Here is a 22,414-nt window from a genome sequence, read left to right on the forward strand (position 1 = left end):
TGACAACTTACCTTCCTTAGCCACCTTTTTTTTTTTGGTAGAGTGAGAATATGAAAAATATTGAAAAAGCACAAAAGTATAAGTAAAAGCACATCTATCCACCTGAAAGATCACTGAGTGCCTTACTGTTTAAAGCTCTGTACAGAAACTGATATTCACAACGATTGCTTGATAGTAATCCAAACCATTTCAGTATACTCTCTGTGTAATATCTTAGAAAGAGTTTTTACCCTCAAACAATTAAAATATATTTGCAACTCAAAGTATCAAGCTATGGTTATCTGAAACTGATTTGTAAATGAAAGCACATTCTCTGATTATTTTGGATAACCACATATTACTTGTATTTCTTAAATATTCATTTTGCAGAAGAAAGTAATTACTGGGATCTTCTATATAAGTTCCTATGTGTTGCTTTGTTCCATTCATTCTGCCACAGCCCTATTTTAGCCCTTCTCTCCCCATTGACTATATCAAGGGCCCCTGAGACAGTCTTCCTGATTACAAGCATCCCCTCTAATCTACTCTCTGCAACGATGCCAGAGGGATCTTTCTATGACACGTATCTGATTATGTCACAATCCTGATTAAAATCTGCCAATAGCTCTGGGTAGGTATTACTGATGCTTGCAAATATTTCTAGTTCTCTCCTTCCATGAATATGGAAGAAGTATGTTTCCGTCTCTCCTTGAATTCAGGCATGGCCATGTGATTTGCTTTGTCCAAGGAAATGTAATGATGGGTCCCTTCCAAGTAAAAGCTCCTGCTATAGACTAAATTGCCCCCCACTCCAACCCCCAATTCCTATGCTGAAGCTCTAATCCCCTATATGACTATATTTAGAGATAGGGTCTTTAGGAGGTAATTAAGGTTGAATGAGGCCATAAAGGTCAGGCTCTCATCCAATAAGACTGTGGCCTTATAAGAAGAGGAAGATCTCTCTCTGTCTTTTTTTTTTTTAAATTTTTTTTTGAGACAGAGTCTCGCCCTGTTGCCTAGGCTGGAGTGCAATGGCATGATCTTGGCTCACTGGAACCTCTGCCTTCCGGGTTCGAACGATTCTTCTGCCTCAGCCTCTGGAGTAGCTGGAATTACAGTGCCTGCCACCATCCCCAGCTAATTTTTGTATTTTTAGTAGAGATGAGGTTTCACCATGTTGGCCAGGCTGGTCTTGAACTCCTGACCTCATGATCCACCTGCCTCAGCCTCCCAAAGTGTTCGCATTACAGGCGTGAGCTACCACGCCCGGCCGAAGATCTCTCTCTTTTTTCTCTTCTCTTTTTCTCTCTCTCTTTTTTCTCTTCTCTTTCTCTCTCTCTCTTTTTTCTCTTCTCTTTTTCTCTCTCTCTCTCCCTGCCATGTGAGGACGCAGACAGAAGGCAGCCATATGCAAGCCACCAAGAGGGTCTTCTCCAGGACCTGACCGTGTTGGCACCCTGATCTCAGACTTCTAGCTTCCAGAACTGTGAAAAAAATTCTGCTTTAGCCACTCATTCTATGGTGTACTTTGTTATGGCAGTATGAGCAGACTAATACAGCTCCCTTTTGATTTGATAAACTCTGAAGCCTTGTGTTGAATATAACAGCATCATAACATGATGAAACTTTCATAATTTGAGTTCCTGGATATATTTGACTAAATAATAATCCCCCAAAGATGTCCATGCCATATTCTCTGGAACCTATGCAACGTGTTATATGCCAATACCTTATATGGCAAAAGGGACTTTGCAGCTGTAATTAAGGTTATGGACCTTGCAATGGAGAGATTATCCTGGATTATCTGAATGGGCCAAATCTAATCACAAGTTCTTAAAAGTGGAGAACTTTCTGGCTGTAGTCATACAAAGATGTGATGATAAATGAATGATTAAATAGAAGCTTTGAAGATGGAAGAAGGGAGCCATAAGCCAAGGAATGAAGGCAGCTCTAGAAGCTTAAAAAGGCAAGGAAATGGATTTTCCCTTAGGTCCTCCAGAAAGGAATGTGGCCTCGCTTATGCCTTGATTTTAGCTCAGTGACTTTCGAAATACAGGAATATGAGATAATAAATTCATGTTTTCTTAAGCCATCAAATTTGTGGTAATTTGTTACTGCAGCAGTAGAAAACTAATACTTTGAGTGTGATAGATTGTATAAATGGTCACAAATTTTTCCTTTTCGCCATTCGTATTTTTACTAGATAACATTGCAGATTCTTCCATCAAGAGGTGGAGGCTGGCCAGGCACGGTGGCCCATACCTGTAATCCTGGTTTTCTAGGAGGCCCAGGTTGGGGTCGGGGTGAGAGGGATGATTGCTTGAGCCCAGGAGTTTGAGACCACCCCGAGCAACATAGTGAGATCCTGTCAAACTTTTTTTTTTTTTTTAAAGGTGGTGGAGGCTATTTCTTTATGCCTTAAATCTGGGTTGGTCATTCTTCCCCTTTCTGAGTGGGAGTGACTACTGAGGTTATCTGGTCCTCATTCTATCATTGTGTGTTGAATGTGTGTCTATAGTGATGATGGTTAGGAGGAGGAGGCCATAGTTATTTTAACTTAACTTTTTAAGTTCACAGGTCTCTGGTTCGACAAGAGCCATGGGTCAGAACCTAATGCCAAAACTAATGTTCGTCTCTCCATCCCTGCCAGTGTAGAGAGTACTGAGTCTAAGTCCAGTGTCCTAGGGCTCAATGCTACAATTGTGTGGTACTCTGGATTGTCTATCTGGCATTGGATTTAGTGTTTTTAGGGTGTAGAAGAGTGAACCCAATATACGATGACCAGAAAGATAGCTTGTGATAGTATAGTAATGTTTTGTGCTGATTCATGTCTGATTTTCCTCTCCTTTTGGGCATATGAGAAGATTAAATTTCTCCACCTCTATGGCAAACATGTGGAGCTGTGTGACTTGTTCTGGCCAATAGATTGGAAACTGAAGTGAAAGTGAAATGAAGGTGAAACTTTCTTCTCCTACCTTGGTGCTTATGGAGGCATGTGTTAAGATGAGGTGCCTGGGTTGCTGACCACTGTGTGGTGGTCAGATGCTCATAGTAGACTTTGTATGAGTGAGAAGTAGAGTTCTTTGTATTAAACTATTGGTATCTTGTTGCTTTTGGCACTGCAGGATAACACTTAACCACTATCCCTAATACAAGATCCCTAAGCTCCTAAATGCTCGGTTAGAATTAGATGATTTGGAGTTGAGCATTGGCTCTTACTATGTGGCCTTGAAAAAATTGCTTAAATTTTCTAGGTTTAAATTTTAATATAGTGTCTATTTCATGGAATTGCATGCATTAAGTTAGGAAATGCATATAAAGTGTTTAGCATAATATCTGGCACAAAGGAATAAATGTTAGTTACTGTCATTATCAACATGACTATTATTATTATCACCATCATGAAAGAAAGGCACTGAGCTTCTGACTAAGTGAAACTGAAAAGTATAAATGAAGTAAAGACCTCCTTGGAGGGTGAGCCTGACATGCTCTTTACCTTTGAACTACAGAAGTGGTGAAGGTTGGTAATCTCTAATTTAAATAAATTAGAAGCAAAACCCGAAAATATAATGAACATTTCCAGGTAGCATTTCAGCAAGGGAATCAGAAATATTAGATTAGGGGCTCGATTGTAAGAATTATCTCTGTGAATCTTATCATTTTTACTGTTCCATATCTCTTTTAAATCTCAATAACAACTTTGAAGTGCCTGGGTTCCTGCGTCACTTTAAAAAGGAGAAGGAGCACTGAATAGGCTGTGTCCTACTCTTTGAACAACTCCAGATCAGAAAAAGGGAAGAAACATAAATAGATCAGGTCAATATGGCAGGGTAAGGAGAGGAGCAGGTAGAGTCCCAGGACTCTGTGGAAAGAAGAAATAGGATTTTTTTTTTTTTTTTTTTTGAGATGGAGTCTCGCTCTGTTGCCCAGGCTGGAGTGCCGTGGTGTGATCTCAACTCACTGCAACCTCCGCCTCCTGGGTTCAAGCAATTCCCCTGCCTCTGCCTCCTGAGTAGCTGGGATTACTTGCATTTTTAGTAAGGATGGGGTTTCACCAGGTTGGCCAGGCTGGTCTTGAACTCCTGACCTCAAGTGATCTGCCCACCTTCACCTCCCAAAGTGCTGGGATTACAGGTGTGAGCCACCGTGCCTGGCCAGAAATGAAGAATATTGAAGTTTGATTTTGGCCTTAAATATTCCTTGGACTTATGATTTGAAAAGTCAATGTAATCCTCCTTAAGAGCACACTGGGGGAATGGAAAAGAAAGTATTGAGAAGGAAGGAAACAGAAAAATCACAAGTGGTTGCAATAACAAAAAACAATAAAGGGTTGGGGCTTTTAGAGTTGAGATAAATAGCCCAATGCAGTCAAAAACTCTCAGAGGACATTAGTGAGTTGCAGCATTGTAAAATTCTTTAATAATGACTCTGAATCATCTGGGTAAAAATAGGCTTAAAATATGGTTTTATAAAAAGGTAGGCCAGTATGTAAATACACATTATGAAATATTTTGATTAAGATAGTTAAAGCAAAAATAAAAATTTTATGAATTTAAAGAAGAAAGTTTCATTTATTTGGAATAGTCATTTATATGGAAAAGTGAACTTTCTTATGACTTATTCATTCAATAGATCATGGGTGGGCAAAATATGGCCTCTGGGCCAAACTGGGCCACACTCATTCCTTTATATATTGTTTACGGCTGCTTTAGAGCTACCATAAGAGAGTAGCAGAGTATAGTTGAGAAGTTGCAACCAAGACTACATGGTGTGCAAAACCTGAAATATTTACTACCTGGCCCTTTATAGAAAAATTCCTCAACTTCTGCATTAGATAATTACTGTGCATCCCCAATGTTCTGGGCACTTTGCTACAAATGTGCCTAAAGCCAATGATGCCCACTTTCCTGAAGCGCCACAGTAAAAGGCATCATAGCATCCTCCCAAGTTGATGTATATGAAAAGTGGCCCTGTGACTAGGAGAGACCATTGTGTGTGACTAGTGGCATGCAGGAGTGGCCAGTGGTCTGGCCCTACCCTTTGAGAATGTATAAGGGTGTCTGTGTAGGAAATTACCTGAGGGCTAAATGTTATTAGATGGTCTCTTACAAGCTGCCAAACTTGCTAGTATTTGTTTGTAAAAAATGGTTGAAATGTCATTTCAGAGGTAAATCCTCCCCTGAAGTTTTGCCTTTGTTTCTGAGCGACATCCATTGTTTAAGTTGACTTCTTCAGGCCATCTTTGTTCCTAAAGGAAGTTGTACACCAAGTTCTACTCTATCCTAATGGACTCCACTTTTCCTGAGGTGAGAGAGGTACATTTTCCCAAAGAAACAGACCTAAACAGTAAGCAATAATAACAATAGGAATTGCACACAAAGAGCTGCTTCTGGCAAATACTTAACAGCTGGAGAAGTTGAGGACCTCTAACCTTATCCAATCATTATCTTCCAGAAATGCCTCACACAGGGAAAGTATGAAAATGCAGAGAAAATCAGTTATACATACACATACAAAACAAACCCACAATTAAGAAAAAATAATAGCTCTCAACACCAAGCAGCTTTTTGTTGTAGATACAAATTTGTTGTAGATACCAATTTTTGCCTGGAGTCTTTCTTCATTATGAAAAACCAATATAATACTTTATAGGAAAACAAAACACTTTTCTTAACCTTTAGCAGGTGCATAATTAGGAATATAATATGAAAGATGGCCCCTTGCATGGTTCACGGAGGTCTTGTCCTTGAAGACTTAGGAGGGCTTGGAATTACAACAGGCAAATTCAAAGACGCTAATTAGAAATGCAGCAACTGCTTTTACAGACATGCTGAGAACATCTAAGCTTTCCAGAAATTATTCAAGCTAGAGGGAGTGAGTCCATTTTGTCTGATTCCTAAAGGTTTCTAATTTGAGGAAGAAAAGAACAATGGTGAGGCAACCAATGTGTTATGTCTAGAATGAAACTTGTGCATGGCCGCAGCAAGAAGAGTATTTTCTGGTTTTCTGCTGCTGGTAGCATTTCTCAAGGCATCTGGAGATTACTTTTAAAGTTGCCTGCTAGTCATTTGCCCTTTATTTCTGGTACTTCTCTCTGTTATTTTCAGTACTATTCTTTGAGCTAACAACCTGGTTAAGTTTCATAATTACTTATGAATGTAAAAAGTCATAGTTGTATATGTAGGAAAATATTTATGCATATAGGTTCTTTAAGTAACCTGTATTTTTTTTCCTATGAATTCCCAGTGCCTAGCACAGACTCTGGCATATAATAGGAACTGGATACATATTTGCCAAATGAATGCATGAATTTCTCAATTCAACTTGATATAGTTTACCACAATAGTTATTTTTAAAGAAATCACTTGAGATTTTGGTTTCTAGTTTCTCACCTTCACTGCTACACTCTTGGTGCTATTTGGAAGCTCTCTATTTAGTGCTTTTCGTCCCTGGGAAAGAAAAGGTGTGTTTAGAATCTCCACCTTGTTAGTACAACCACCGTGAAGATGTCTGGAGGTTTCTCAAAAAACTAAAAGTAGAGCTGCCGTATGATTCAGCAATCCCTCTGCTGGGTATATCCCAAAGAAAGGAAATCAGTGTATCAAAGACATATCTGCACTCCCACATTTGTTGCAGCATTGTTCACAATAGCTAAGATTTGGAAGCAACCTAAGTGTCCATCAACAGGTGAATGAATAAAGAAAATTTGGTTTATATACACAATGGAGTACTATTCAGCCATAAAAATTAATGAGATCCTGGCATTTGCAACAACATGGATGGAACTGGAGATCGTTATGTTAAGTGAAGTAAGCCAGACACAGAAAGACAGACGTCACATGTTCTCACTTATTTGTGGGATCTAAAAATCAAACAATTTAACTCATGGAGATAGCAGAATGGTTACCAGAGGCTTGGAAGGGTAGTGGGATGCTGCGGGGAGGTGGGAATGGTTAATGGGCATGAAAAATAGTTAGAAAGAATAAATAAGACATACTATTTTATAGCACAACCAGTTGACTGCAGTCAATAATAACTCAATTGTACATTTAAAAATAACTAAGAGAGTGTTTCTCTTTCTGCAAATGGGAATGAGGATAGAATCTATCATAGAATTATTGTAAAGATTAAATAAATACTTTAACTTGTCCAGTGGCAAGTGCTTGATACATGTTAGCAATTTAATAATAATAGCTATTATTATTATAAATCAGATTCTTGAGGACAGGGACAGTCTCATGTTTCATATTAGATAGTGCAATGTTCAATCAATATTTGTTGCATTAGTTTTATCTTACAAAGCAGTGAGAGGTTTCAACACAGAGCACAAAATAACTCTGGGGTTGGTATTTCTCCATAGCATCATCAAAACAAGCTGCCTTGGCTGATAGAAGACCAAAGTCTTTGATTCAAGAGGCTTAACCTTTGCATTCTTTTCTCATAGCCTCCAGTTCAAGCGCTCAGCTTTCTACCTCCCATTGTTTCCCAGAGGATGAGTTGGTTTAGGCTGATTGCTGGCTCCTGATCTTTGGAGAAAGACTCCTTATAGATCTCTGCACTTATGAAGCAACTTTATAGAGCCCTTGCTGAGCTGAGGAAGAGTTGTACAAACGGGAACGAATTGAAGCCAGTGTTTCTGGGCTTATTGCTAGGGCCTGGAAATTGATAATAAACAAGAGGGATCCAAGGGTGTCACGTAGGAACTGGTCATTAGAACCCATATATTCTCTCCTAAATGGTTTTAAGCACAGTTGCGCATTTAAAAGAAACAGAATACCCCTTTCAAAATAGCCTTTCTAGGTGCTATATTAATATGAATGTGAATGGCAATTTTGCAAACTGGGCCCCAAATTTTTATAGTCTAGGTTTAAGAAGGGATTCTCCCTTTCTGGCCTGTAATATATTTCATGTTGGTTAAAATCCAGTGTCCTTATCAAGAAACTCTACGTAAGATGCAATCAAGACTATTGACAGGCACGTTTTCCAGTAAGATGAGCATATTTTGGAAGGTCCAGGCAATGAGAAATGGGACCAGAGATGTAGGGAGAAATCTGATGTGAGCATTGCATGTCGAATCTAGGGATGGGACTTTATCTTTTGGGCAGTGGGGAACTACTAGCAGTTTTTAATCTGTGGATTAGCATACTCTTACTTGTGTTTGAGAAAGGTCACTTGACCTGCAACTGTGTGTGTGTGTGTGTGTGTGTGTGTGTGTGTGTGTGATAGTAGACAGGTTGGAGGTTAGTTGAAAGACTAATTCCAAGTGAAAGATGGTGAGAGCTAATGAAGGCAGCAGAGGTGGAGATAGAGAGGGCTGATAGGTATTAAGGAGGTAGAGCTTAGTGACTGGTATGATTTATTCTTGGCGGTTGGATGTACTTTGTGGAAGGAGGCTCAGACTGAGTGGAGGATGTTGGATTCCTTGAGTTTCCTTCTTTGAGATAAGAAATGCAGGTGGGACCAGGTGCAGTGGCTCATGCCTGTAATCCCAGCATTTTGGGAGGCTGAGGCAGGCGGATCACCTAAGGTCGGGAGTTTGAGACCAGCCTGACCAACATGGTGAAACCCCGTCTCTACTAAAAATACAAAATTGGCCGGGCGTGGTGGCACATGCCTGTAATCCCAGTTAGTTGGGAGGCTGAGGCAGGAGGATCACTTGAACCCGGGAGGCAGAGGTTGTGGTGAGCTGAGATTGCGCCGCTGCACTCCAGTCTGGGCAACAAGAGCAAAACTCCGTCTCAAAAAACAAAAACAAAAACAAAAAGAAATGCAGGTGGATGAGGCAGTTTCATGATTTCAATGATCTACAAATTGATGACGCCAAAATCTGTACTTCCAGTCCCTACCTTCTTCCTGTGTTCTAGATCCACACACCTAGCTCTTTAATGGATCACTTCACCAGTTCACAGGTGCTTGAACCCATGTCCCCAAACCAATGTGGTTATTTTTGCTTTCTGAGTCCCCTCCTCAACCTTCATTCCCTCAGTGAATGACACCACCGCCTACCTTGTTATTGCTCATGCCAGAATTTGGGGAATTATTCTTAAATCATCTCCTTGTGTCACTCACCTCTAGTTATCCCAAATTCTGTCAGTTTAACATCTTTAATATCTATTTAGTCTGTCCATTATTTTTCACCTTCATGTACAAGAAAAGGAGGTAGAAGTAAGGTGCTGAGCTACCAAGACAGGGTCCTGTAATAGAGTGTAAGATTTCAGAGATGCAGCAATTCTAATTGATTAAAATTACTTCTATGTAGTGGCTGGAAATTATCAGATAAGGTCTGATCTAGAGAGATCACAGCATTGAAAAAAATGAGGTGCACACCTCTTTCCTATACATAGGAGAATTATCTACCTTATAAATCCTTAACAGTTGAAAATGGCAGATACTCAACTTTTAAGCTGTACTTGCAGTTAAAAGGTGCATGGAACCCAGCTGCCATCAACTAGATGTAGCCACTGTAGGCTTTGAATTTGGAGTCACAGTAGCAGAAATAGTATATAGTGCTGCAAGACTGTGGGCCTTACACAGAAGTGACAGTGTTCACTGTGGTGTTAGTGGTTGCAGTAAGATTACGCTTCTGGTGCAGCAGTGGCAGCAGTACAAACAGCAGTGTCTAGTAGATTGATGGCCCTTATTTGACTAGCTCTGTAGTGTGCTTTTGGGCATTGGTGCTAGCTGATTAGACTTGAGCCCTTCCAATTAGTCAGAAGATGTGGCAGGCATTTTTGCAGCTCCAATAACAGAAAACATCATTAGTAGTGGCTTAAGCCATTAGGATTTTAAAATAAGTTTGGTGTTAATAGCTACTGACATTTTTTTAAGCTTTTTTTTTTTTTCTTTTTTTGAGACAGGGTCTCACTCTGTTGCCCAGGCTGAAGTGCAGTAGTGCAATCTAGGCTCACTGCAACCTCTGCCTCTCAGGCCCAAGTGATCCTCCTGCTTCAGCCCCCAAAGTAGCTAGGGCTACAGGCACGTGCCACCATACCTGGCTAGTTTTTGTATTTTTTGTAGAGATGGGGTCTCACCATGTTGACCAGGCTGGTAGCAAACTCCTGGGCTCAAGCAATCTGCCTGCCTCAGCCACCCAAAGTGTGCTACTGACATTTTGTCAATAGGTTGACAGTGTCAAGGTTCTCTTTCAGCCTCTTGGCCTTTCCCTTAGGCTGCCGTCTTTGTCAAGACAAGGATCAGAAGAGGGGACAGGTTAGCACCAGTTGTGTATTTCATTTTAATCAGAGGAGCCAAAGGTTCCTGAAACTCCAGCAGACTTAGGCGTACATGTTATTGGCCAGAGCTGAGTAATATGGTCAACTAGCTGCATGGAAATGTGAGAAATGAGTATTTAACGAGCATTTGGAGTATCCAACCTCTATGATACAACTGGAGATGAACAAGTTGAGAAAAGGAAAGCTAATCTACAATGTCTGCCACTTAAAATAACCTTTTTAAAAAGATATTGTGGATATTGCTTCAATCAACCAGAATCAGTCTGCTGCTTCCCACAAAGAATCCTGTATGATAAAATAAGGCTTGACAACTAGTAAGATCAAATATGAAAGGAGACAGGAATTAATGATGATTCTAAAAGCAAAGAATTAGAGAATGGTGCCTCTATTGATTGAAATAAGAAAAACATTTACTAAGGGGTGAATGATGTCTAGGCTTACTCTGTTTACTCCTTTACCTGCTTTTAAAATGAGAAGTATGTTGCCACAGCTGAATCTCTAATTGGTAAAATATGTGGCAAAGATTTTTTGAATTGGAAAAGCTCACTTTACCTGTTTCAGGTGCCACAGTCACCTCTTCTACATTTGGCTGGCTTCTCCTGATACATTTAAAGGTAATTTTGAATTTTCAGTGTTATCATGGTTGCTTTGAGAATGAGACTCCAGCTTGTCTTTGCATAGGGCTTGTTACATAAGTGGTAGAATTAATTGTTCATTAAGGCAGTAATCGAGGTTGATTAAATAGTGATTTAGTGAATCAGTTACAATATAAGTTCATAAAAGTGCAGCCCTTAGTTATTGATTTTCTTTTTGTTACTTTTTCTTTGGGGCAAAATTTATTGAAAATTGACAGTAAGAAAACCCTCTCAGAGTCAACTAACAGTACCAGGGTCCTCCCACCACCACGGACTGCTTGCTACTTCAGTGCCTTTGAATGTTCACTGCCTGTACTTGGCTAACTTTTGCTCTTCCTTTAAGACAGCCCACTTTAAAAATTATGAATATTGCTTCTTTTGGCAGAGTCAGTCACTATTGTTTTCCCCAAGGAACCCTCTGTGATAATCCAAGGCTTGGCACCTCATAAGAACATGAGTTGATTTCACCTTCTCCAGAAAGCCCGTCCCTAAATTTAGATACCCCTTCTTTTAGAGGGGAAGGCCCCTTGCTTTATTTATCTCTTTATTCCATGTACCTGAGACAGGTCCTCAATGAATGCTTGTTGAATATAAAAATGGGTCAATACTGGAGAGCTTACAAGTAATTGGATATTGTCTTGATCAATAGGGGGATGAGAGTGTCATACTAAAGAAAGACAGAGAGAGAGAGAGAGAGAGAGAGGGAGAGAGGGAGAGAGATCCAAGCCATTCCTAGTGTATGAGAAGGCCAGAGATTAAGAGAAGGGTGAGACAAAAGTATAGGTGATGTCTACGTAAAGCTCATATTGCCTTGGATATTAGAATATTGGAATCTTTACTTGGCTGTTATGTTAGAGTTTTTCACTTGCCTACAGCTATAAAACTTCATTTGCTTTTTTGTCACCTGCCTTAATTTTTCAAATCCCCAGAGGTCTTTTACTCCCTGATATCGTATGGCTATGTTACCACCCAGATCTCATCTTGAATTGTAGTTCCCATAATCCCCACATGTTGCGGGAGACACCCAGTGGGAGGTAATTAAATCTGGTGGCAGTTAACCCCATGCTGCTGTTCTTGTGATAGTGAGTGAGTTCTTGTGAGATCTGATGGTTTTATAAGGGACAGTTCTCCCTTTGCTTGGCACATCTCCTTCCTGCTGCTATGTGAAGAAGGACGTGTTTGCGTCCCCTTCTGCCATGATTGTAACTTTCCTAAGGCCTCCCCAGACATGTGGAACTGTGAGTCAATTAAACCTCTTCCCTTTGTAACTTACCCAGTTTCAGATATGCCTTCATATCTGTGTGAAAATGGACTAATACACTCCCCCAGCATGACAGAGTCTCCCAAACCATGGCTCCAATCTCTCATACCCTCCTTGGAGAAGCCCATGCCTTCTCATCTCTCTAACTCTATGCAACTTTAGCAGCTTTGGATGGAAGCTATGATGATGGCATCTCTCTGCCCTCTCTAATCTTCTAGATTGGCAGGCAAAGGAAGTAGCTGGATCTATTCCATGTCCCTTACTTTTCTATGTCTTTTCAGAACCAAAAAGACTGTCTAGTAATTTAGAGATCTGGCTTACCATTAAGCTGGTTTATCCAGTATACTCACGCACTTTGGAACTTAGAGAGGCATGGTCATTTGCCCTTATAGCTCAGTAAAATATATTCCAAGAAATCTCATTCTTTCAGGTTCCTGAAATAATTCGTGCTTAGTTTCCCTTTCTGCTGCCCCTTCCCTCCCAACTTAATCTATAGTTAATTGCCTTTTTCATGTCAGCTGGCATAAGGACAGAAATGTTTCAGCTTTCTTAAGACATCTTTTCCTAGCTTGATCCAGCTGCCTTTGTTTGTGGCTCTATTTTGATGCTTGATATGATTGTTCATACTGTGATTTTTAAATCTGAATAATTCTCTTGTGTTTTTAGGAGTAAAGTGCTATTTGGACATCTTACAAATAAATAGACTCAGGTTTCCTCTTCCTATCAGAAGAAAGAAGAACAGGCTCCTCCCTCCCCATGTTCCTGTAATGTTTTTTGTATAGTGGAAGTCAACAACTCACTTCTTCTACCTGCTGTCCATGTCCTTGTTTAGTGACAGCCATTGGCTAGTGATTTTTGGCTGAACCAGAGGCACCCCCCAACCCCACTGAGAAAATTAAGGTCAAACTCAATCTTCTAATTTTAGAAACAAAATCAACTGGCTTTTACATTTCAAAGGCCGTTATGCCATTTATTTCAAAAGTGATGTGTTATTTGTACTTGGCTTAAACTGGGCCAACCTACTGGAGTATTTTGTGATAATCGGCTACCAGAGGCTCCAGAATCGCTGCAGGATCTTGTTAAAATGGCTGCCTGCTCCTCCTTGGAGAATTGAGAAAGTACAAAAAGAAATCATTGTGGTTAGAAAAATCTTTTTCTGCTTTATTATTCAAAAAGCACTGCTGTTAGCTTCTTCTGTGAGAGTGTTTCCCAGGGATAGTCTTAATTATTGATGGCTAAATTCTCATTACTTAATGGAATTTGAACTTCAAGGGGAAACAAGAGGGAACTTTTCTTGCTAATTGGTGACACACATTGTCTCCTCTACATCCATAGAAGAAGATAATGGCTTGGCAGAAAATAGCGATCAGAGACTGAGGAAAGACGCAAGGGAAAGGTGAGACAGGAGAGAGAGGTATGCATTGACTTCTCATCTGGAACCCTACAAGATGTTTTCTGGTTCTAATTAGAACTTAACACTACTCATCTCTCCCATGTATGAGTATGTAATAGGGAGGAAAATCATTGTGAATAAAACATTGTTGTTCTTCCATAGAGATGCTTCTGTTACAGGAGAAGTCCTTGGTGAACTTGAATATGAAAAGGTGGCCTAGAGGGCAGAACTCTGACTCGTTCTTCATCATATATTAAGGAGATTTTAGAGTTGGGAGGGCTGTAGGGATCTCGGGGAAATAATGTGTAAAGTTGGAAGGAAAATAGTACCACTCCTTAGGATGACCCAGGCTGTATAATATCTTTCAAGAACAAGGATCTCTAATGCTTAATTTGAACTTGTGTATATTATTGTGATATATACCCCTTTCCCCGGAGAATTCTTTAAGTCAGCTTTTTTTGTTTGTTTGTTTGTGTATTTTTTTTTTTTTTTTTGAGACAGGGTCTCACTCTGTTGCCCAGACTGGAGCATAGTGGCACTATCTTGGCTCACTGCAGGCTCCGCCTCCTGGTTTCAAGCAATTCTCCTGCCTCAGTCTCTAGAGTATCTGGGATTACAGGCTCGAGCCACCACACCAGGCTAATTGGTTTTTTAAAATATTTTTAATAGAGATGGAGTTTCACCATGTTGGCCAGGCTGGTCTCAAACTCTTGGCCTCAAGTGATCTACCTGCCTTGGCCTCTCAAACTGCTGCGATTACAGGCATGGGCCACCATGCCTGGCCTAAATCAGCTTTTGCTGAAACAATATTGCACAATAAACAACCCCAATCTTAGTAGCTTCCAACAGCAAACATTTATTTATTTTGTTTCAGTCTGTGGGATTAACTGCAGTTAACTGTGCTCCCAGCTGCAGGTCAAATTTAGGTCTGTTCCTATGGCTTTCATTTTTTGGCCCAGGCTGAAGGAGCAGTAGCTCCCTGAGGCAAGCTCTTCTCTAGGAGGGCTGGAGCAGAAGTAGCCAAGCCAGACTGGGCAAGCACTTTTAAAGCCTCTGCTCAGAGGTGGCTTACATCATGTCTGCGTCCATTCCATTGGGCAAAGCCAGTCACATGGCCAAGCTCAGCATCAAAGTGGGAGGGAGCGGAAGTCTATTCCTTCCTCAGAGGAGGGGAGGAGGGAAGAGTGAACATTTAAGAACAGTATTTGCTAAATAATGCCACCCACATCCTCTAACCTTCAGGAAATCTGGGGAAGTTCACTGGCATGCATGCACATGCACTGCCTTGAATTAGGATTTTTATTTTATTTGTTTATTTACTAATAGAATAAGGGAAAGTATGAGTTGCAAATCAGGTTGCCACAGAGTGAATTCAGATGACACAACACTGAGCTCATTAAGTAGGAATCTGAAGCCAGGTGACCTTGAAAATCCTCTATTTGCAGAAACTGTGTGTGTGTGTTTTGCACAGTTAACCCTTCAAAATCCACAGACTGAGCATTCAGACCAATCCTTTTTCTTTTTTAAGGACTGAGAGACCATAGTTTACATCTGGACTACGTGTAAGCTTTGAGACCAGTAAAATTATTCTCTCTGGTTCTGCTTGTCGAAAACCAATTCACATTCTCAAGTCTATCTCATTTTATACTGCCATTTCTTTTCCCCAAATAAAAATCACCTGATTGGCTCTCCGAGACTCACTCAAGCCCTTGGATGAGTCAATTTCCTATCCAGCCTTTTAGTGTCACCTCTGTTTTCACTAAGATATCTGGCAAAGAAAAGGGAGAGACTTCTTTTGCCAAAGGCTGTGAACCATTGAATTTGAGAGTTCAGCTCCTGTTTTTTTCTTACTTTTTGCTACAGGCTCAATTAGGGGACTCAAAAACCAAAAGAAAAGCAAAACCCCAAGGCTCATTGTTTGTCTCAGTTTTGCACCAGCTTTCTGCTACCTCCTGAGCCCAGATCTTTTCAAATCTTTTTTAAATTTGAAGATTTGCAGTCTGTTACTTTTTAATAAGTGCACCATCCACACAGTCATTTTTAGACAACTCACCCACCCCAACCATTTCTTTTCCCCGAACAGAAGCTTATTTTCGGTTTGATTTCTTTTTTACTTTTTGCAGAAGAATCCTTTGCCTGAACTAATAAAGAAGAAAAAGAAAGTGCCAGTACTCTTTTGCTTCACAATACGGCAGGAATGAGGAGGAGGCAAAGTATATCTTTGAAGGAAGGAAAAGATGAGGTTAAAGGAAATGGATGGATCCATTGAATTTGATGACGTCCACCCCACACGACCTCCCTGCCTGGCTCAGCTTTGCATGGCCTTGTTATTGTTTTTATATTCCCTTTTCACAGCAACTTTTCCAGAGAAAAGAGACTGGACAAAGGGATTATTTCAGTAATTTTCCTCATTGTTCCCTTGGCTCCCATGGCCATCTTTTCCAAGACTGATTGTTTACCGCTAGCTAGAGTGGGCTCCTCTCTTTTCTGCTGTTATTATTTCAAAAGACAGTTGTGTGTTGAAGAAAAATATCATACCAGGTTCTTGTCCTTTAGAATTGAATTAACTAGCTGAGAAAATGACTATCAGCAACCAGTTAGCTTTTAAGTTGGAGAGTTCCTCGTCCATAAGAACATAGAATTTTAGAGCCACAAGGTATTTAGAGATTGTCATTTCCAACCACCTTACTTTATAGATGGAGTTCCAAAGAAACTGAAGGCTTTCCCAAGGTCACACCACTAGTTATTGGTAGTACTGGGACTGGAGCCCAGCCGTCCTAATTCTATTCTTCCCATACACCTAATTTAATTCCAGAATCTAGATTACACTTAAAGGCACAGACATATTAATCTTTAACTTCTAAAGTGGCAGACTGAGTTTTAACAGAGAGAATGCTGAAATTCTCAGTAGAGATAATAAGGGGGGTCTTTGGGGAAAGAATAAAACTGTACAAGAATAAAACAGTTTCCCAGCTTCTTGCTTTTGGTAGAAATACATCTAACAAGAGAGTTCCAAGCATGCAAATGTAAAGAAAAGAGTTTGATTGTCAAAGCTAACCTGAAAAATTTTCTCCTGCATCATTCTGGGAGACTCCAGAACAAAGAAACACAATGTCATTAACAAAGGAAGGAGGGATTTGAAAGGGCTCAGTGCTTTTACACTTAAAACATATCCTTTTTTTCTTCCAGGTTATAAACATGGTTTTGGTGATGGAAATTTCTTACAAAGCAACACAGTCTCTTTGCCCTATTCCTGTAACAATAACACTGAATTTAAATAACTCTAATCTTCAAATAGGCTAGAGTATCTTGCAGATATCTTTGAGTTGTTTGATCACTTTCTCTTTGCCAGTTTCCCCTGCATCACTCAGCTCTGCATGGCCTTTTAATTTTTTCCCATATTTCTTTATCACTGCAACCTTTTCTTACAGCAAGAGAAGACTGGGAAAAGCAATTTCAATCATTTCCCTCACCACTCCCTTGGAAAGTAGAGGGTAGAGGGTGGAAAACAGCTGTTGTGAATAAGGGTGGTGGGGCAGGAGTGAGGAGTTGTGGAAATATTATTTGAGTCTTAATTTATTTCCTAAAGGGAGAAGTCTTGAGCCTCCAAAATTGAGGAAGTTATTTAAAGTTGAGTGTTCAAATTGGTAGAAGGGAAGGAGGTAATAGGCACAGATAAGTCTGCATATTTTAGGTGTTGTTGCAAAAACATGTGCCCCCTTTTGCTGTTTTCCCCAGGACCTGGAGCATACAGTCCCCGAGTATAGAGCTTTCCTGGAGGTCCCCTCCTTGCGTCACCAGTCTTGTCCCCTTCCCTTTACCTTTCCTTCCTCCCTCTTTGTGTTTCTCTCTTGGTTTTTGCTTTCTTTCCTTCTTTCATTGAATCACCTTTCTTTTATGTCTAAGATTGTTGGGCGTGTGTTTTTGGGTTTATAGGCCTCTTTTATTTTATTTTAAATAGTATTTAATTTAAAAATCCATAATCATAACAACAGTGTAAATACCAGCTGCCTTTTATTGACCATATTTCTAAGGGCTTTCTGTATATTTAATCACCACCACAGAACTACTGATCACTGCTCTTTCCTCCATTTGACAGATGAGGAAATGAAAGTTAGAGAGTTGAATAACTTATTTACAGGTTTTTGTTTTGTTTTGTTTTTGAGACAGAGTCTTGCTGTGTCACCCAGGCTGAAGTACAGTGGTGCGATCTTAGCTCACTGTAACTCCTGCCTCCTGGGCTCAAGTGATTCTCCTGCTTCAGCCTCCCGAGTAGCTGGGACTACAGGTGCCCACCACCACACTCAGCTAATTTTTATATTTTTGGTAGAGACATAGTTCCACTATGTTGGCCAGGCTGGTCTTGAACTCCTTACCTTAAGTGATCCACCTGCCTTGGCCTCCCAAAGTGCTGGGATTACAAGTGTGAGCCACTGTGCCTGGCCATTATTTATGTTATTTCTGTTGAAGAGGCAGTAATTGGAAGAGCTGAGATCTGAACACATGCTTTTCCAGTTGGAAAGCCTGTTTTCTAGATGTTACTATGCTATCAATAACCATCTCCTTCCTCCCCTTCCTCCACCCGCACCATCTCCAAAATCCCTGGAACTTAAATCTTTGCCCTCTATGTGATTTCTACACGTGGCATCAAAGTTTCTGGCCAAAAAGCATGCTGTGTGATTGTATTCACCTTTGACAATCAAGGTGGAGCTGCACTTGTGTTTGTGTATTAAGGATGAACAGAGCAAAAGAAGAGATACCTTGGTTAATTAGAGTGTCAGATTCTGGAAGGTTTCTTAGAGAAAAACAAGAGACACAAATTCATTCAATTTATTCCACAGATAGTTATTGTCATTGAGTCTGTAGCTTTCAGAAAAGAAAGGACTCCACTTGAAAAGAAAACCACTCAAACAGTCTTCCTCATTCCTACTTCCAGGTGCTCATTAAGGAAGTTTTGTTTCAAAATACTTTGATTTTAAAATGGAGTGTCAAGGGGTCCTGGATCAACAGCTCTGACAGGAGCTCAGTCTTCTATTTATTTTCAGAAAAGGAATAAAACACATTAGGCTAAGGAATTAAATCTCTGTCCCACCCCCACCTTCTCTCCCCTCTTTTCCTTTCTCCCTGCCCTGGACCCTCCATCTGAATGTCTTTGTCCTGGCTATGCAGAGAGCATGAGAAAGACTTGAAAGCAGCGTGGTCAAGTGTTGTGTTCAGCACAAGCTCTGCTTGGTTGGCAAAGCGCTTCTTTTCTCCTTGTCAATATTTCTGTAAGTGAAGAGACAGGCACATGAAAAGAGAAACACACCTCTCCTGCTTCCTCAGTGACTGTTTTCTGTACCTATGGCAGTTGCTGTGATACTATCTAGGGATCTCCCCAGCATGCCACAGTCCTGTGTTTGAACCTCAAATCCCTGGAAATCTCACCCCCAGTGCAGCAGGAGTTTGCTTGATCAGTCCTGAAGTGCTTTGGAAGCAGAGGTCATGATGGCTGTTGGCAGTGGTTGACATATATGAAAGAGACTAAAGATGAAACCCATCAAGTTTAATTTTATTCTAGACTTTAGATGGAATTCCACTACTGAATTCCAGAGGGTAGAAGGCCAGGGCTAGCTCCCATGCCTGCTGGCCTTTGTAGAAGAATGTTAATTTGAATAGCAATGTGAAAATGACTGCTGTGTTATTTGCCTAGCTTTAGGTAGAATATAATTCATGATAATAAACAATACTTGAGTGCCTTCTCTGTATTAGGTTTTACAAATATTATTTCCTTAAATCTTTACAACAAATCCACGAGATGGGTAGGTCATCTTTTACCCATTTTTATGTATAAAGAAACTGAGGGCCGGATGTGGTGGCTCATGCCTGTAATCCCAGCACTTTGGCAGGCGAGAATTATACCACTGAACCACCAATTTAATCTCAGCAATTTGGGAGGCCAAGGTGGGCAGATTGCCTGAGGTCAAGAGTTCGAGACCAGCCTGGCCAACATGGTGAAACCCTATCTCTACTAAAAATACAAAAATTAGCTGGGCATGGTGGCAGACACCTGTAATCTCAGCTACATGGGAGACTGAGGTGAGAGAATCACTTGAACCTGGGAGGTGGAGGTTGCAGTGAGCTGAGATCCCACCATTGCACTGCAGCTTGGGTGACAGAGTGAGACTCCATCAAAAAACAAAAACAAAAACAAAACAAAACAAGAAAACAACAACAGAAAAAAAACAAACCGAGGCTCAGGGTTTTTGGAATATTTCCCCAAAGACATTTAGCAAGGACTGGGACTCAGAAGCCCAGGAATGCTCTTTCAATTTGATGCACTGTATATATTATATGTATCAAAGTATTTTCTGTCTTCTAGGAAGGACTATATCCTGTGGAATGGAATATATGTGGGCAGAAGTAGGAAATGGCCAAGAGCTCAACATTATACTATTCAGATAGTCAGCCCTAGAGTCCTAAGAGGAAACTAGAGTAAATGATGCTTTGCAAGAAGTCATAAAGTCTCTGAAAGAAAAATACTTATGGTATTCACAGGTGATAGTGACTTGGGAGATAGATATTTGAAAGTTACAAGGATAAGAGATTCAGAATTTGTTAAGTGGACTAGAACATAGAAATGGGATGCACCTTCAATATCAGTAGCCAAGAGAAGGCTGGAAAGCATCCATTACAATAAAGTTTGGGTGTTTTCACAATGGATTTGCTGCTAGAACACAAGTGTCATGAAAAACATGGCCTAAAAGCCAAAAGGGGAAAAGAGAAGACTCCAACCAACATTGATGTCATTGGACACTTAGGTTCAGGCAAGTCCACCACTACTGGCCATCTGATCTACAGATGTGGTGGTATGGTGGTATCGGCAAAAGAATCATCAAAAGATTTGAGGAGGAGGCTGCTGAGAGGGAAAAAGCTCTTTCAAATATGGCTGGGTCTTGGATAAACTAAAAGCTGAGCCTGAGTCTGATGTCATCATTGATATCTCCCTATGGAAATTTGAAACCAGCAAGTGCTATGTGACTATCATTAATGCCCCCAGGACACAGAGACTTTATCAAAAACATGGTTACAGGCATATCTTAGGCTGGCTGTGCTGTCCTGATTGTTGCTGCTGGCATTGGTGAATTTGAAGCCGGCATCTCTAAGAATGGGCAGATCCAGGAGCATGCTCTCCTGGCTTACACACTAGGTGTGAAACAAATCCTTGGTGTTAGCAAAATAGATTCCACTGAGCCACTCTACAGTCAGAAGAGATACAAGGAAATAGTTAAGGAAATCAGTACTTTCCTTAAGAAAATTGGCTACAACCTTGACACAGTAGCATTTGTGTCCATTTCTGGTTGGAATGGTGGCAGCATGCTGAAGCCAAGTGCTCACAGGCCTTGGTTCAAGGGATGGAAAGTCACCCGTAAAGATGGCAATGCCAGTGGGACCACACTGCCTGAAGCTCTGGACTGCGTCCTATCACTAACTTGTCCAACTGTCAGGCCCTTGCGTCTGCCACTCCAGGATGTCTACAGACTTGGTGGTACTGATACTATCTTTGTGGGCAGAGTTGGTGGTACTGATACTATCTTTGTGGGCCGAGCAAAGCCTGGGTTTCTCAAACCCGGCATGGTGGTCACCTTTGCTCCAGTCAACATTGCAACTAAAGATGTGTTGAAATGTACCATGAAGCTTTGAGTGAAGCTCTTCCTGGGGACAATGTAAGCTTCAATGTCAAAAAGGTGCCTGTCAAAGATGTTCATTGTGGCAACACTGCTGGTAACAGCAAAAATGACCCACCAATGGAAGAAGCTGGCTTCACTGCCCAGGTAACTGTCCTGAACCATCCAGGCCAAATCAGTGTTGGTTATGCCCCTGTAATGGATTAACACACAACTCACATTGCTTGCAACTTTGTTGAACTGAAGGAAAAGATGGATCACCATTTTGGTAAGGAGCTGGAAGATGACCCTAAATTCTTGAAGTCTGGTGATGCTGCCATTTTTGGTATAGTTCCTGGCAAGCCTATGTGTGTTGAGAGCTTCTCTCACAATACTCCTCTGGGTTGTTTTGTTGTTTGTGATATAAGATAGACAGTTGCTATGGATGTCATCAAAGCAGGGGACAAGAAGCCTGCTGGAGCTGGCAAGGTCACCAAGCCTGCCCAGAAAGCTCGGAAGGTTAAATGAATATTATCCCTAATACCTGCCATGCCAGTCTTCACCCTTTATGTCTGACGTTGCATTTTTTTTTTGAATTTTTGCATTCAGACCTTGGCAATGACCTTGAGCGGTAGGATATAAATAACTCCCACATGCTTAGCGTTCCAATAATGGAACACTAGGCATAAATGGGTTTTAATCAGTGGTGGAAGAACAGTCTCATAATTATTTGTTTCAATTGACCATTTAAGGTTAATAAAGGCTGGTTAATGATAACAGTGCATTGTAAAAAATTCACAAGGAAAGGAGAATGTTTTGTGGATTTGTGTGTGTGTGTGTGTGTGGCAGTTTTATTAGTTTTTAAAATCAGTACTTTTTAATGGAAAAAACTTGACCAAGAATCTATCACAGAATTTTGAGACCCATTAAAACAAAACTTAATGAGGAAAAATAAAGTTTGGGAGATAAAGGAATACGAAGAAAATTTCAAGAGCCTAAATTGCTTCTGTGGATCAATCCTGGGGTCACAGAGTTGAGGACTGAATTTCTGATGCCTATAATCCCAGCACTTTGGGAGGCTGAGACAGGCAGATTGCTTGAGGCCAAGAGTTGAAGACCAGCCTGGCCAACATGGCGAAACCCCGTCTCTACTAAAAATACAAAAATTAGCCAGACATGGTGGCATGCATCTGTAATCTCAGGTACTCAGGAGGCTGAGGTAGGAGAATTGCTTGAACCGGGGAGGTGGAGGTTGCAGTGAGCTGAGA

At 40.7% G+C, this 22,414-nt stretch overlaps 1 protein-coding gene and 1 pseudogene across 1 annotated transcript in view; both read left to right on the plus strand.

The window, feature by feature from the left end:
• LOC129393842 (uncharacterized) overlaps positions 1 to 22,414 on the plus strand; it is a 1,009,906-nt gene that overhangs the window by 18,774 nt on the left and 968,718 nt on the right. The window lies entirely within an intron of this gene.
• Positions 20,120 to 21,812, plus strand: LOC134728910 (elongation factor 1-alpha 1-like; annotated as a pseudogene).

The sequence above is a fragment of the Pan paniscus genome, chromosome 15 (genome assembly GCF_029289425.2).
Source record: "Pan paniscus chromosome 15, NHGRI_mPanPan1-v2.0_pri, whole genome shotgun sequence".
Taxonomy (NCBI): Eukaryota; Metazoa; Chordata; class Mammalia; order Primates; family Hominidae; genus Pan; species Pan paniscus.